Source organism: Ambystoma mexicanum, chromosome 1p (assembly GCF_040938575.1).
Source record: "Ambystoma mexicanum isolate Mex_15411 chromosome 1p, UKY_AmexF1_1, whole genome shotgun sequence".
Lineage (NCBI taxonomy): Eukaryota > Metazoa > Chordata > Amphibia > Caudata > Ambystomatidae > Ambystoma > Ambystoma mexicanum.
This window is the reverse complement of record NC_090921.1, coordinates 1,368,724,716-1,368,735,642: the sequence shown is the minus strand read 5'-3', so window position 1 is coordinate 1,368,735,642 and position 10,927 is coordinate 1,368,724,716.

The window sequence follows — 10,927 nt, the reverse complement described above, 5'->3', positions numbered from 1 at the left end:
AATAACTAGTGTTGCTTCATATATAATAATAGTGGCTTTTATATATTGCACACCACAAAGTAATGTATTTCTACGCTGACTGATATCAATGCAGTTTGAAAAGCAGTGCTGCCTTCTAATCTCACTCTATGTTAGCATACATGCTCCTGGCAAACTTCTAATTTCAATCCACTCTCTCTTCTATGCAATGGTATGTGCACTTTTCCCATTGCTTCCAATCTGTCTGTATGCTTGAGCACATTTACATTCTGCTAATATAAGACCTCTGTCTATGCAAGAGAATGTGAATCTTTTTCATATGACTACTGATCTGTGTTCTGTAAGCAGACATATTTTGATTGCTGTCGTGCAGCATATGAAGCTCTGGGTTGTGATCGCATTGGGAGGGCACGCCTAGAGTTTCTGGATGCATTCATTTTTTGGGTTCAGGGGTGCCCCAGTGGCGTCAGTGCCCAGGCCCCAAATTTCCTTAAGATGACACTGATCCAGTCTAGGCAGCATGTGCTTGTTCCAAGCTTCTCAAGCCTTGAGCCATTGCTGCGTGATGAACTGCACTGCATTCGAACCAGCCTGACCGGTTTGGACCCGATTTGACCCATTGTAAACCACCCAGACGACCGACTCATCATGGTCGAACTCCTGAAAGTAGATATTAATTAATCTATAGTTGTCATGTCCCTGTGGCCTTATTCAATTAGCATGTATACCTTTAAAGACATATTCTTGAACTTGCTACAAAACCATTTTCCTTCAGACCCCTGCTATACAGAGTGCCCCTTTTCTTCAAAATTCTCCATTATCTGGGTTTTTCATTATATGAGTGGCTTACTAAGGTTTATAATAGTTTGCCTGTGCTTTTCGTTGAGGTAAAGCCTAATTTTGATATAATCTTGACACTTCTTTTATTTTGGAATTTGCTGCACTAATCTGTTTTGGATGCTTCCATGCTGGCTCGCATGCTATCTTTAAGAAAGGGATGTGTACCATTCAGGTTGTGCCTGTTTCACCTTTATGACTGAAATAATGTCTGGTTCAGTGGTAGTGTGGGTCTCAAAAGGAGTTTGGAAGCCACTACTCATCCCTGCACTCCTGCAGGGTATTAGTCATATTGTCACACTACTGTATACCCAGACTCCCACTATGAGAATCTCCAAAACCATCCGTGGGAGCTGGGAGGTTGGGCCTAGGTTGTTTCTGTGAAACATGGCTCACGTTAAGCTCCTATTTATTTCACCTACTTCAGGTTCAGCAGACCATACTCTGGGCACAATCCCTCTTCCTCCTCCAGACCTATAATAGGTGGGACCCCGGGCTCGGCCATCCCTTGGGTCTTCGGCCATGTCTAATTGCTGTTCAGCTGCAATGGTCACAGTAGCACCTCGTCCCCAGTTATCACTATTGGGTGGCAGGGCATTCAGTGAGGCCTCTAAAGCAAAATACATGCGGACGGCACTTGTGGCCACAGGTGGTAGGCTAAAGGCAGTACCAAACCAGAGGTAGGCCAATGATGTTTTCAGAGACGGCACAAGCTCCCCTCAACTGGCCATCATACTGATGAACGCGTGTGAGTGCAGAATGGCCCCACTCAACATGATGCCATTAGCTTAATGAACACTGAGCTGCTCTCTATAAGCATATAAAACCAAGCACCGCCTTCTAAAAAGGGGCCAAAAGAAGCTCCACCCCCTAAAGCATGGTGTTGTGCTATGATCAGGGAATCATGAAACCGAGCAGGGGCAATTTTAATTTTTGTTATTTCATATATCACCGTTTTGAGAAGGTGGTCAGTTTTCCCAGGTCAATGTTAATTTGGTTTAGGGATCAGAGTATTTTGCTGATCAATTGTTTAGTATGAATTTACACTTTTCCAGCGTATTAGTCTGTGTTTGAAAAAATGAATTTTAAAAAACGAATGGATAAATGACCGCATTTTTTGGGTTGAAAAAACAAAATACCTACTTTGTTTTTGCACCTTTTTTTAAATAATCTAGCGTGTGACCCTACCAGCCCCCTCACCATCTACCTTAACTTATACCCTTACTCCACCCCACACCTATATTTTAATAAAACAAATTCGAGCATTTCTTCCTCGGTTTTTTAGATTTCTTTTTTTTTTCTACACATATCGTCATGCAAGTGTCAGGAATAAACCTGACTGGGTGAATACTCTACAGGAAGGAAACAGCAAGCTGAACTACTGCTACAACCTTACACACATGATAATCTGCATTATTTTGGTGATGATGGCTTTGAGAATTTTCACCACAAGCTAAAAATGAGGGTTAACGTGGGTCAAAGCAATGCTGCCAATTACAGGCACTCAATATGCGTGACTGAGTGCCTTTATTGTTTGCACATGGAGTGCAAAGGCCGGGGCTGCCCTTGTGGCAGCCAATCTGTGCTGTGCTTTTGTTAAAAAAGCCCCTTGTGTCTGGGATGTGTGACGAATCCCAGGGTGCCCTCACTGATTCCAAAGGGGGAGCGCCTTACAATGAGACCAGGGAGGTGAGGCTGCTGCCGGATAGTCCCCCTGGGGGTGTTACTCTGCGGGTGGATCTTATGGGGAGGGAAAAACCCCTATGGGACAGGTGACAACCATATTGGGAGAACATGGTATCCCTATAACACCCCCACCTCTCCTTCGCCTCCACTTTGTCCATTCTAGTGGTTTTCAACAGTCGATTGGAAATGACCAAGTTAAAAGAGAAGAAGGACTTGACAAAGTCTCAAGCGCGTCCTGGAAGAACCACGAGACAGAGTATGTTCAGGGAAGCAGAGAGGCAGACCAGGGAGCAGGGAGCAGAGAAAGGAGGTAGCTGTGAAGCTGTTCTGGTGTGCAAGGACAGCGCAGCGAGCAACAAGGAAGATGCTCATGGCATTTCGAAGGTGTGCACCCATGGAGGAACGGTCCCACACCAACATGGAAGAAGCAGATATGGCAGAGCCGCCGGCACCCAGAGATGAGAGAAGGAAGCAGCTCAAACCCTGCCACAGATGGCAGACACACGAAACGACCCAAGACCATCACGGAGCATGAAATAAGGCACAATGATGGACGGGAGGTGCTGAGGACCCTGTAGAGTGGCAGAGACGATTCAAGGGGGCAAGTAAGCCAAAGAAGCCACACAAATGGGTCTAAGACCCTGATGAATATCATAAAGACATTCAGAAAGCTAAACCGAGATAATAACACTTGGCAGAAGAGTGAAACAAATTTAACAGGGTAAAGTTAACAACCCACAGTGAGGGTCTCGGACAAACACACACATAAAGGTAAGCCTATGTGTAAAATCCAGGAACCACAAAGAGTACTGTGAGAGCGATTTGCATGAAGGCAGTGCTTGACAGGCGAGTAAACCATGTCTGTATGTGACACCACAGCCTGGAATTGCATCCAGGTTCTTCTTCTTCATCTCAGCACCTGGTAGGAGGAAACCAGGGTCAGGGACCAACCACCGTTTGGAAGTACATCCAAGTCATTCCTCTTCATTACAGTACATGGTAGGAGGAAACCAGGTCTGCCAACCAGGGTCGGGGACCCACCACAGCTTGGAAGTACATCCAAGCTATTCTTCATCATACTGTTAGTAGGAAGAAACCAACTGTGGCAACCATGGTCATGGACCCTCCACAGTTTGAAGACCCATCCAAACTCCTCTAATTTGCAACTGTGACTGGTGAAAACAACCAGGTCTGCCAATCAGTGTTGGTGACCCAGAGAGAGAGAAGTAGCAAGCCTGATAAGGGTCAACTAGGGAACAGAAGTTTACCCAACAATTGTTGAACTATATTTCATGCCTGAAGAAGGCTGGGATAGGGACATATCCCCTCACAGTTGATGAACTTTACAAGAAGCATGAACAAGGCCGGGGAAGGGAGATATTCCCAAATTCTTCAAGGTCTGAGGATTACAAAATTGTCAAAATGGTACCACTCCCTTTGCCCTGGAAAGACTGAACTTTCATTTTAGTTTAAACTTAGAACGCGAGGGACAGAGTCAGGATTCTGATATTGGACATTCTGACATTTGCTTTTGACATTCTGACACTGACATGAGTTATTTTGGTTGATGCAGGGAAACCCCTCTTAGAGTTAGGGTAAGGTAGGGTTTCCTTTTCATTTTCCCACATGAGTACACATTTCTACTAATCACCGTGACCGTTCTGTGTCAGAGACCTACTTCTGCACCCTACACATGACATAGCCAGCATTCACCCTACATCTGCTATATGGCTCCGACTTGATGCATTTCCCTAGATAATTCAATTATTCTTTCATTTTGTTTCTATTAGCACAATGTTGTAGAGCAGAGGGGGGATACGTTCTACTTATCCACGTGGGGTGTGTTCCCGATCTGCTGTCTTTTGCAGATTTCCTATTCGATAATCAATCAGATAATTACTGGAACCACAGTTTAGCAGACAATGCCTCTCTACTCCCATGCTTTTGTTGGGTGTCACCCGCTCTGTAATAACTTTACACGCCGCCAAACCCTCTAAATGCCTTTGCATTCAATGGGCTATCTCCTGCCCAAAACAAAATTGGTTGTTTTCACCTCCCCTGAGGACACCAAAGGCTGAGATCTCTGATTCTTGCATAGCATAGACACTTCTGCATTCAACCATGCGTTCTTACAGCACAGCGTTAACACTGTAAACATTTCCTATAGGTGACCATCAGAAGCAATGCCATACAAAGAGAATTATTTTTTCTTTGATGGTATTTTAGATAAGGCAGACATTCCAGATGTGGACTCCTTTACATGTATACTGTTCCTTCAGCCACTGACGTTTAAAATGACCCTTTTATAGTTTGGGCTATTAGGTGGTGCTTCAGTGCAGAACTATTGCATTGGAGTTGAACTAGGAGGGAGATGGCATGTGAGGATGAACTCACAGCTTGTAGGTGCTGTTTGTTGTTTACCTGCCCATTGACTATCCGGGCCATACTCGTTCTTAGGGCCTTTTCTGCTCTATACCAGCCCCTCTCTGCCCAGAACACAGGGTATTTCTTTGAGCTACCTTTATCAAACAATAATATCCGACTTTGGCCTGCCAGTATTATTTGTAAGTGGTCTTCAGAGAGTTAGTGGCTTAATTGCCGCTGTAAAAGGCACTAATGGTGTAATGAAAATGTGTTACTGAGGTGTGCCATCAGCCCCTGGATTTAAATCATTGCCTTGCACTGAAGTGCTGTTAAAATAACATTGATAAATCTAAGAGCTCAATCTGACTTTCTCACATTTCTCACTCCTGACATGGGACAGTATTAGAGCTGCAAAGTAATATGATTTCATTTGACTATTATAAGGCAGATTCCTACCTTAAAATGTATTGCCTGGCCCGGCTCCATCCTCTGGAACAGCCTCCTCAAATTCTGGAAGCGCCTCAATATGTTCTCCTCCTGTGCTAAACCCCTCAGTCGTTAAGATTGGTGGCCTGGGCCCTCATGTGTCCTCCTGGATCATGGCGTCATACCAATCACCTGCAGCCCCTCCCGCTCCCCGCACTTTCCCTTGGGCACCCACTGGCCTGTGTTCCCTCACAGGACTGCACTTTGTATCGGCAGGTGGCCATTCTTCTTATGTGACCTCTGTGCCTGACACTTAACCAGTACCCGGCAACGTACTCCTTGGCACTCCCCCCGCCTGCCCGGGGAATCGCCTTAGCAGTTACCCACCCCTGCCCCTCTCTCTCTCTCTGCACTTGCACGATCGAAATGCTCACAAGGCTTAGAAGGACCACCTCCACCCTGTCCAATATTTATTTTATTGCCTTTGTCCCATGATCCCTCCCTTTGGCCTGTGGGTGCTTTGAAACACAATGGGCCTCATTATAACCCTGGTGCTCCTGTAATGAAGGGGGCCGGTACGGGACCGGCCCCCTTCATTACGGGAGCGCCGATTACGAGGTTCCCTTTGCGGGACCCGGATCAGACGTCTAATAGCACCATGGCTACCTCTGTCATGACTTCAGTCGGGCGGCGTTTCTTTTCTTTATGGAGACGCCATTAACAGTTCCGCCACATCTGACGGCCGTTCTGGGAGCACCACTCTGGTGTTTTTTCCAAGATGGCCACCGGCGTTTACTACTGCCGGCTCATTGTGGCGTTCCTCGCGTTGCACCTTCACTGTACTCTGCGTCTTGAAGGTAACGCTAGTGTATCTTTCCTCCGTGTGTTTTCTCTTGTAATCCTTCCCTTGTTTCCCCGTCTCCCTCTGGTCTCCCGTTGGTTTCCCTTTTGCTGATTAGATCCGTACGTCTAGTACTGGTCTCTCGCTCTCTCTCTCAGTTCCCTTGCCCTTCTGACTTTCAGCCTGCCTTCCCTTGCCCTTGCCCTTGCTGCTAAGCTCTTACCTCCTGGTCGCTGGTAGTTCCAATCTATCTGGAGTCATTTGTGCGCCCTTCCGGCTTCCTAAAGTGCACTTTTCACAGCTGGTTCTCTGGCGTCTCCCCAAGTCTACTGGTGAATCTCCGTTTAACCTACCTTTTGAGCCACCTTCCGCTGCAAGCTCATTCTACCGGACTTCGCATTTCCACTCACTCCTTCATCAGAACAACTCCTGCAGGGTTTTTTCTGCCCTTTCGGGCTTTTTCCCTGCTCAGGGGCCGGCTCCCAGGAGTCCCCGCTGTTCGTGTTCTCTAGTTACCCGACAGTGTGGCATCCCAGGGAGCTCGCCCCTACTTACGTCAAAAGAAAGAAGCAAGGAAGACTGATAAGACTCAGACCCGAAGACGTCCTGGAAAGAGGCCGGAGCTACAAGAGAGGTTCACAGACGATTCAGGTGAGGAGGAAGGAGGGGAACGTTCAGTCATTCCTGACAGAGTGCAACGCCAAACTACCTCCATGGCTTCTCTCGAGCAGTACCAAGAATTGGTAGCAGCCATTCAGGGGCTTACCGTAGAAGTGCAATCACTCCGGTCCGAAAATCAGTCTCTGCGACAACAGGTAGCAGCTCGTGAGGACGCCCGTGGAGATCTACCACCCCTTCCTTTACCTTGCGGGAAATTCAACGGAGATCCTAAAACTTTAAAGGTATTCTTGGATGCCTGTCAGTTATATTTCACCTTCCGCCCTCGTACTTATGAGACCACCAGGGCTAGGGTGGGTTTCCTAGTGTATAACTTAACGGGAAGTGCCTTGGCATGGGCTTCGCCGTTGGTATTACAGGCTGATCCAGCTACGGCTCATTATGATCAGTTTGTGCAACTCTTTAAGTCGCGCTTTGACCGACCCGAGGTACAGTATGCCTCTCATGAAGCAATCATCGATATCAGACAGGGTACGCACGACGTACAGTCTTATGTTACCTCCTTTATGCAGCTTGCCGCTGATGCCGGATGGCCTCAGACTGCTCAACAGACTTTGTTTCGTCGCGGCTTGCAAGAAGATATAAAGGATGAATTGGCACGTATTGCACGACCTCAGACGTTTCAGGAACTAGTGTCCCTCGCTCTTCAGATTGAGTATAGGTTGAGAGAAAGAAGACAAGAAAGGAGACGTCCACGACCTTCTCCATCAACCTTCTCCCCAAATCCTTCCCGGGACCATTCAACCTCATCCGTTGGGGAAGAACCGATGCAAATAGGCACCACCCGAGGACCTTTAACAGCCGAAGAGAAGAAGAGAAGAAGAGAGCTAGGTCTCTGCATGTATTGCGGTTCTAGCAAACATCTGCTCCGAAACTGCCCTGAGGTTCCTCCACGCCACCAGGGAAACGATTCACCCCGAACCTAAACAGGGATAGGTTCGGGGGTGTTGGGATGAATCCCTGTACCAACACTTTGACTTCTCTTCCCCGTGAAGATAATCGTCTGATGGTATTTCAGGTTAGACTGTCCCGAGATTCTTCTACCTTCTGGGAGGCATTAGCCATGCTGGACTGTGGGGCAGCAGGGAATTTCATCGATGTATCCTGGGCTCAGGAGAATGATGTGCCCATTGTCTCAAAGAATCTACCCATTCCGGTGGAAGGAGTGGATGGCCAGCCTCTGTCCTCAGGACCTGTTACTCAAGAGACTCTGCCACTTCGGGTTGAATTGTTCCAACATCGGGAGGAAATGGCATTCGATCTCATTAAAGCAGCGCATTTCCCGGTTATCCTGGGGATCTCGTGGCTGCGTAAACATAACCCAAAGATCGATTGGTCAAACAATACTATTCAGTTTCAGTCGCAACTTTGTCTTAATGAATGTCTGAACTATAATTACTCTCTAGACTCCATGCATACGTGTGATTCCATGCTGGCGGCTTCACTCCATCAAGTACCGGAACATTATCAGGAGTATGCGGAGGTCTTCATGGACAAGCAACCCCATTCCCTTCCTCCTCACAGAAGAGAAGACTGCACCATTGAGATCCTACCAGATGCGTCCGTTCCCTTTGGAAGGATGTTTCCCTTGTCATTACCCGAGCGGAAAGCTCTGAAGGAATACCTAGACTGTAATCTACAGAACGGGCTCATCCAGGAGTCCAGATCACCCGCTGGAGCATCACTATTCTTCATCCCGAAGAAGGGGTCTTCGGAACTCCGTCCATGCATCGACTACCGGGGTCTGAATCGCCTTACCATAAAAGACCGTTACCCTATGCCGCTAATCAAAGAGATAATAGAAGCTGTCCAAGGCGCGTCTGTCTTCACAAAATTGGATCTTAGGGGTGCGTACCACCTGCTCCGTATAAGACAGGGTGATGAATGGAAGACGGCATTTAGGACTCCACTAGGGCATTTCGAATATCGGGTTATGCCTTTCGGTCTGGTAAACGCCCCTGCTATATTCCAGCGCTTTATGGATAAATTGTTTGCCGACCTCCTATTCTCTTCAGTGGTGGTATACTTGGATGACATCCTCATTTACTCTTCCTCTCTTCCTGAACATAGAAGACTGGTCCGACAAGTGCTGGAACGTCTACGGGAAAACAAACTAATGGTAAAACCTGAGAAGTGTGTCTTTGAGGCCTGTTCGGTGTCTTATTTGGGTTTTATCCTCTCCCATGAGGGTATTCGTATGGATCCCTGCAAGATACAAGCAATTACCCATTGGTCTGCTCCAAGAAACGTCAAAGAAGTACAGCGTTTTCTCGGTCTGGCCAATTTTTATCGCCAATTTATTTCAGGTTTCTCCAATAGGGTTCTTCCTATCACAGCTCTCTTGAAGAAGGGCGTTCTCTTCTCTTGGACACAGGAAACAGATACTGCTTTTCAAGCCTTAAAGGAGGTATTTACCTCGGCTCCCATATTGGTACAACCGGATCAACTCTTCCCCTTCATTGTGGAAACGGATGCCTCAGGTGGAGCCATAGGAGCTGCTCTCTTGCAAAAGGGGAAGGACGGACTCGAACATCCGGTGGCTTATTATTCTAAGACTCTGACACCCAGTGAAAGGAATTACTCTGTCATCGAAAGGGAGTTGCTAGCCATCAAACACGCCTTTGAAGAATGGCGTCATCTTCTTCAAGGAGCCATGCATAAGTTTACAGTCCGTACCGACCACAGTAACCTTCGTATACTTCAGCAGATGGAATGTCGCAATGCTAGATATGCCCGTTGGGCATATTTTTTCTCTCAGTTTGACTTTGTGATTACCTACCTGCCAGGCAATCTGAATACTTTAGCTGATGCTCTGTCACGCAATCATGGTTTGGACTATGAGGCGAGTTCTAGTCACGAATTATTGTTAGCTGGCACAGAGATTCGGACTGTGGCAAATACTTTTTTACGCGAAGTCCAGTGTGAACAATACAGTGTACCGATGAAGACGGAAGTGGCCTCTAAATTGGAAGAAAGAAAAGGGATCCTTTTCAAAGGTCAAGCCTTGTATCTGTCCAACAAAAGACACCAAAGACTGGCCCTTTCATGGTGTCATGATTCACCCATGGCCGGTCATAAGGGCATTCGTGCCACCAAGGATCTGGTGTCCAGACTGTTTTGGTGGCCAGGTTGGAACCAGGATGTACAATCTTATGTATCTACCTGTGCCATATGTGCGACCAGTAAGTATCTTTCATCCAAACCCTTAGGTCTTCTGCAACAGGAACCTGCTCCCAAACAACCATGGACCCACGTTTCTACAGACTTTATTGTGGACCTACCTAATTCTGAAGGGAACACCGTAATCATGGTGACAGTGGATTCTCTAAGCAAACTGGCTCACTTCACTCCCTTGAAAGGATTACCTACTGCCCCTGAAACAGCCAAAACCTTTCTGAAGGAGATAGTGCGACTTCATGGTATCCCAGAGACAGTGGTGTCAGATCGGGGTCCTCAATTCACTTCCCAATTTTGGGGTACCCTTTGCAAACAAATAGGGATTCAACGAGCCCTTTCATCTGGGTTCCATCCACAGAGTAACGGACAAACGGAAAGGCTCAATCATACGCTGGAGCAATATCTCCGATGTTTTTGTAGCAGAAAGCAGGATGACTGGAATGTTTTTCTCCCTATGGCTGAGTTTACATATAACAATACCAAACATTCAGCCATCAATATGTCTCCTTTTTTTTGCACCTTTGGTTATCATCCAAAACATCTGCCATTAGCAGAGATCCAACCCTCAAAATCTCCCGCTCTTGACCACCTCCTGACGGAACTCAATGACACTCATGCACTAGCCAGTAAAACCTTGGACGCTAGCCGTCATGATTATAAGGTAAGGGCTGACAAGAAGAGGAAGGCTGCACCTTCTTGGTCGGAAGGGGATAAGGTTTGGTTAGCCACTAAATTCCTACCTCGCTGGACACACATAGGGAAATTCGCACCAAGATATATCGGACCTTTCCAGATCATAAAGAAGGTAAACCCTGTTGCTTTTCGCCTTCAGCTACCTCCCTCCCTTAAACAGGTGCATCCCGTGTTCCATGCCCCCCTATTGAAGCCCTACCTTCGGGATCCTTATAAGAGAAGATCCAAGAGGCGACCTCATGATGT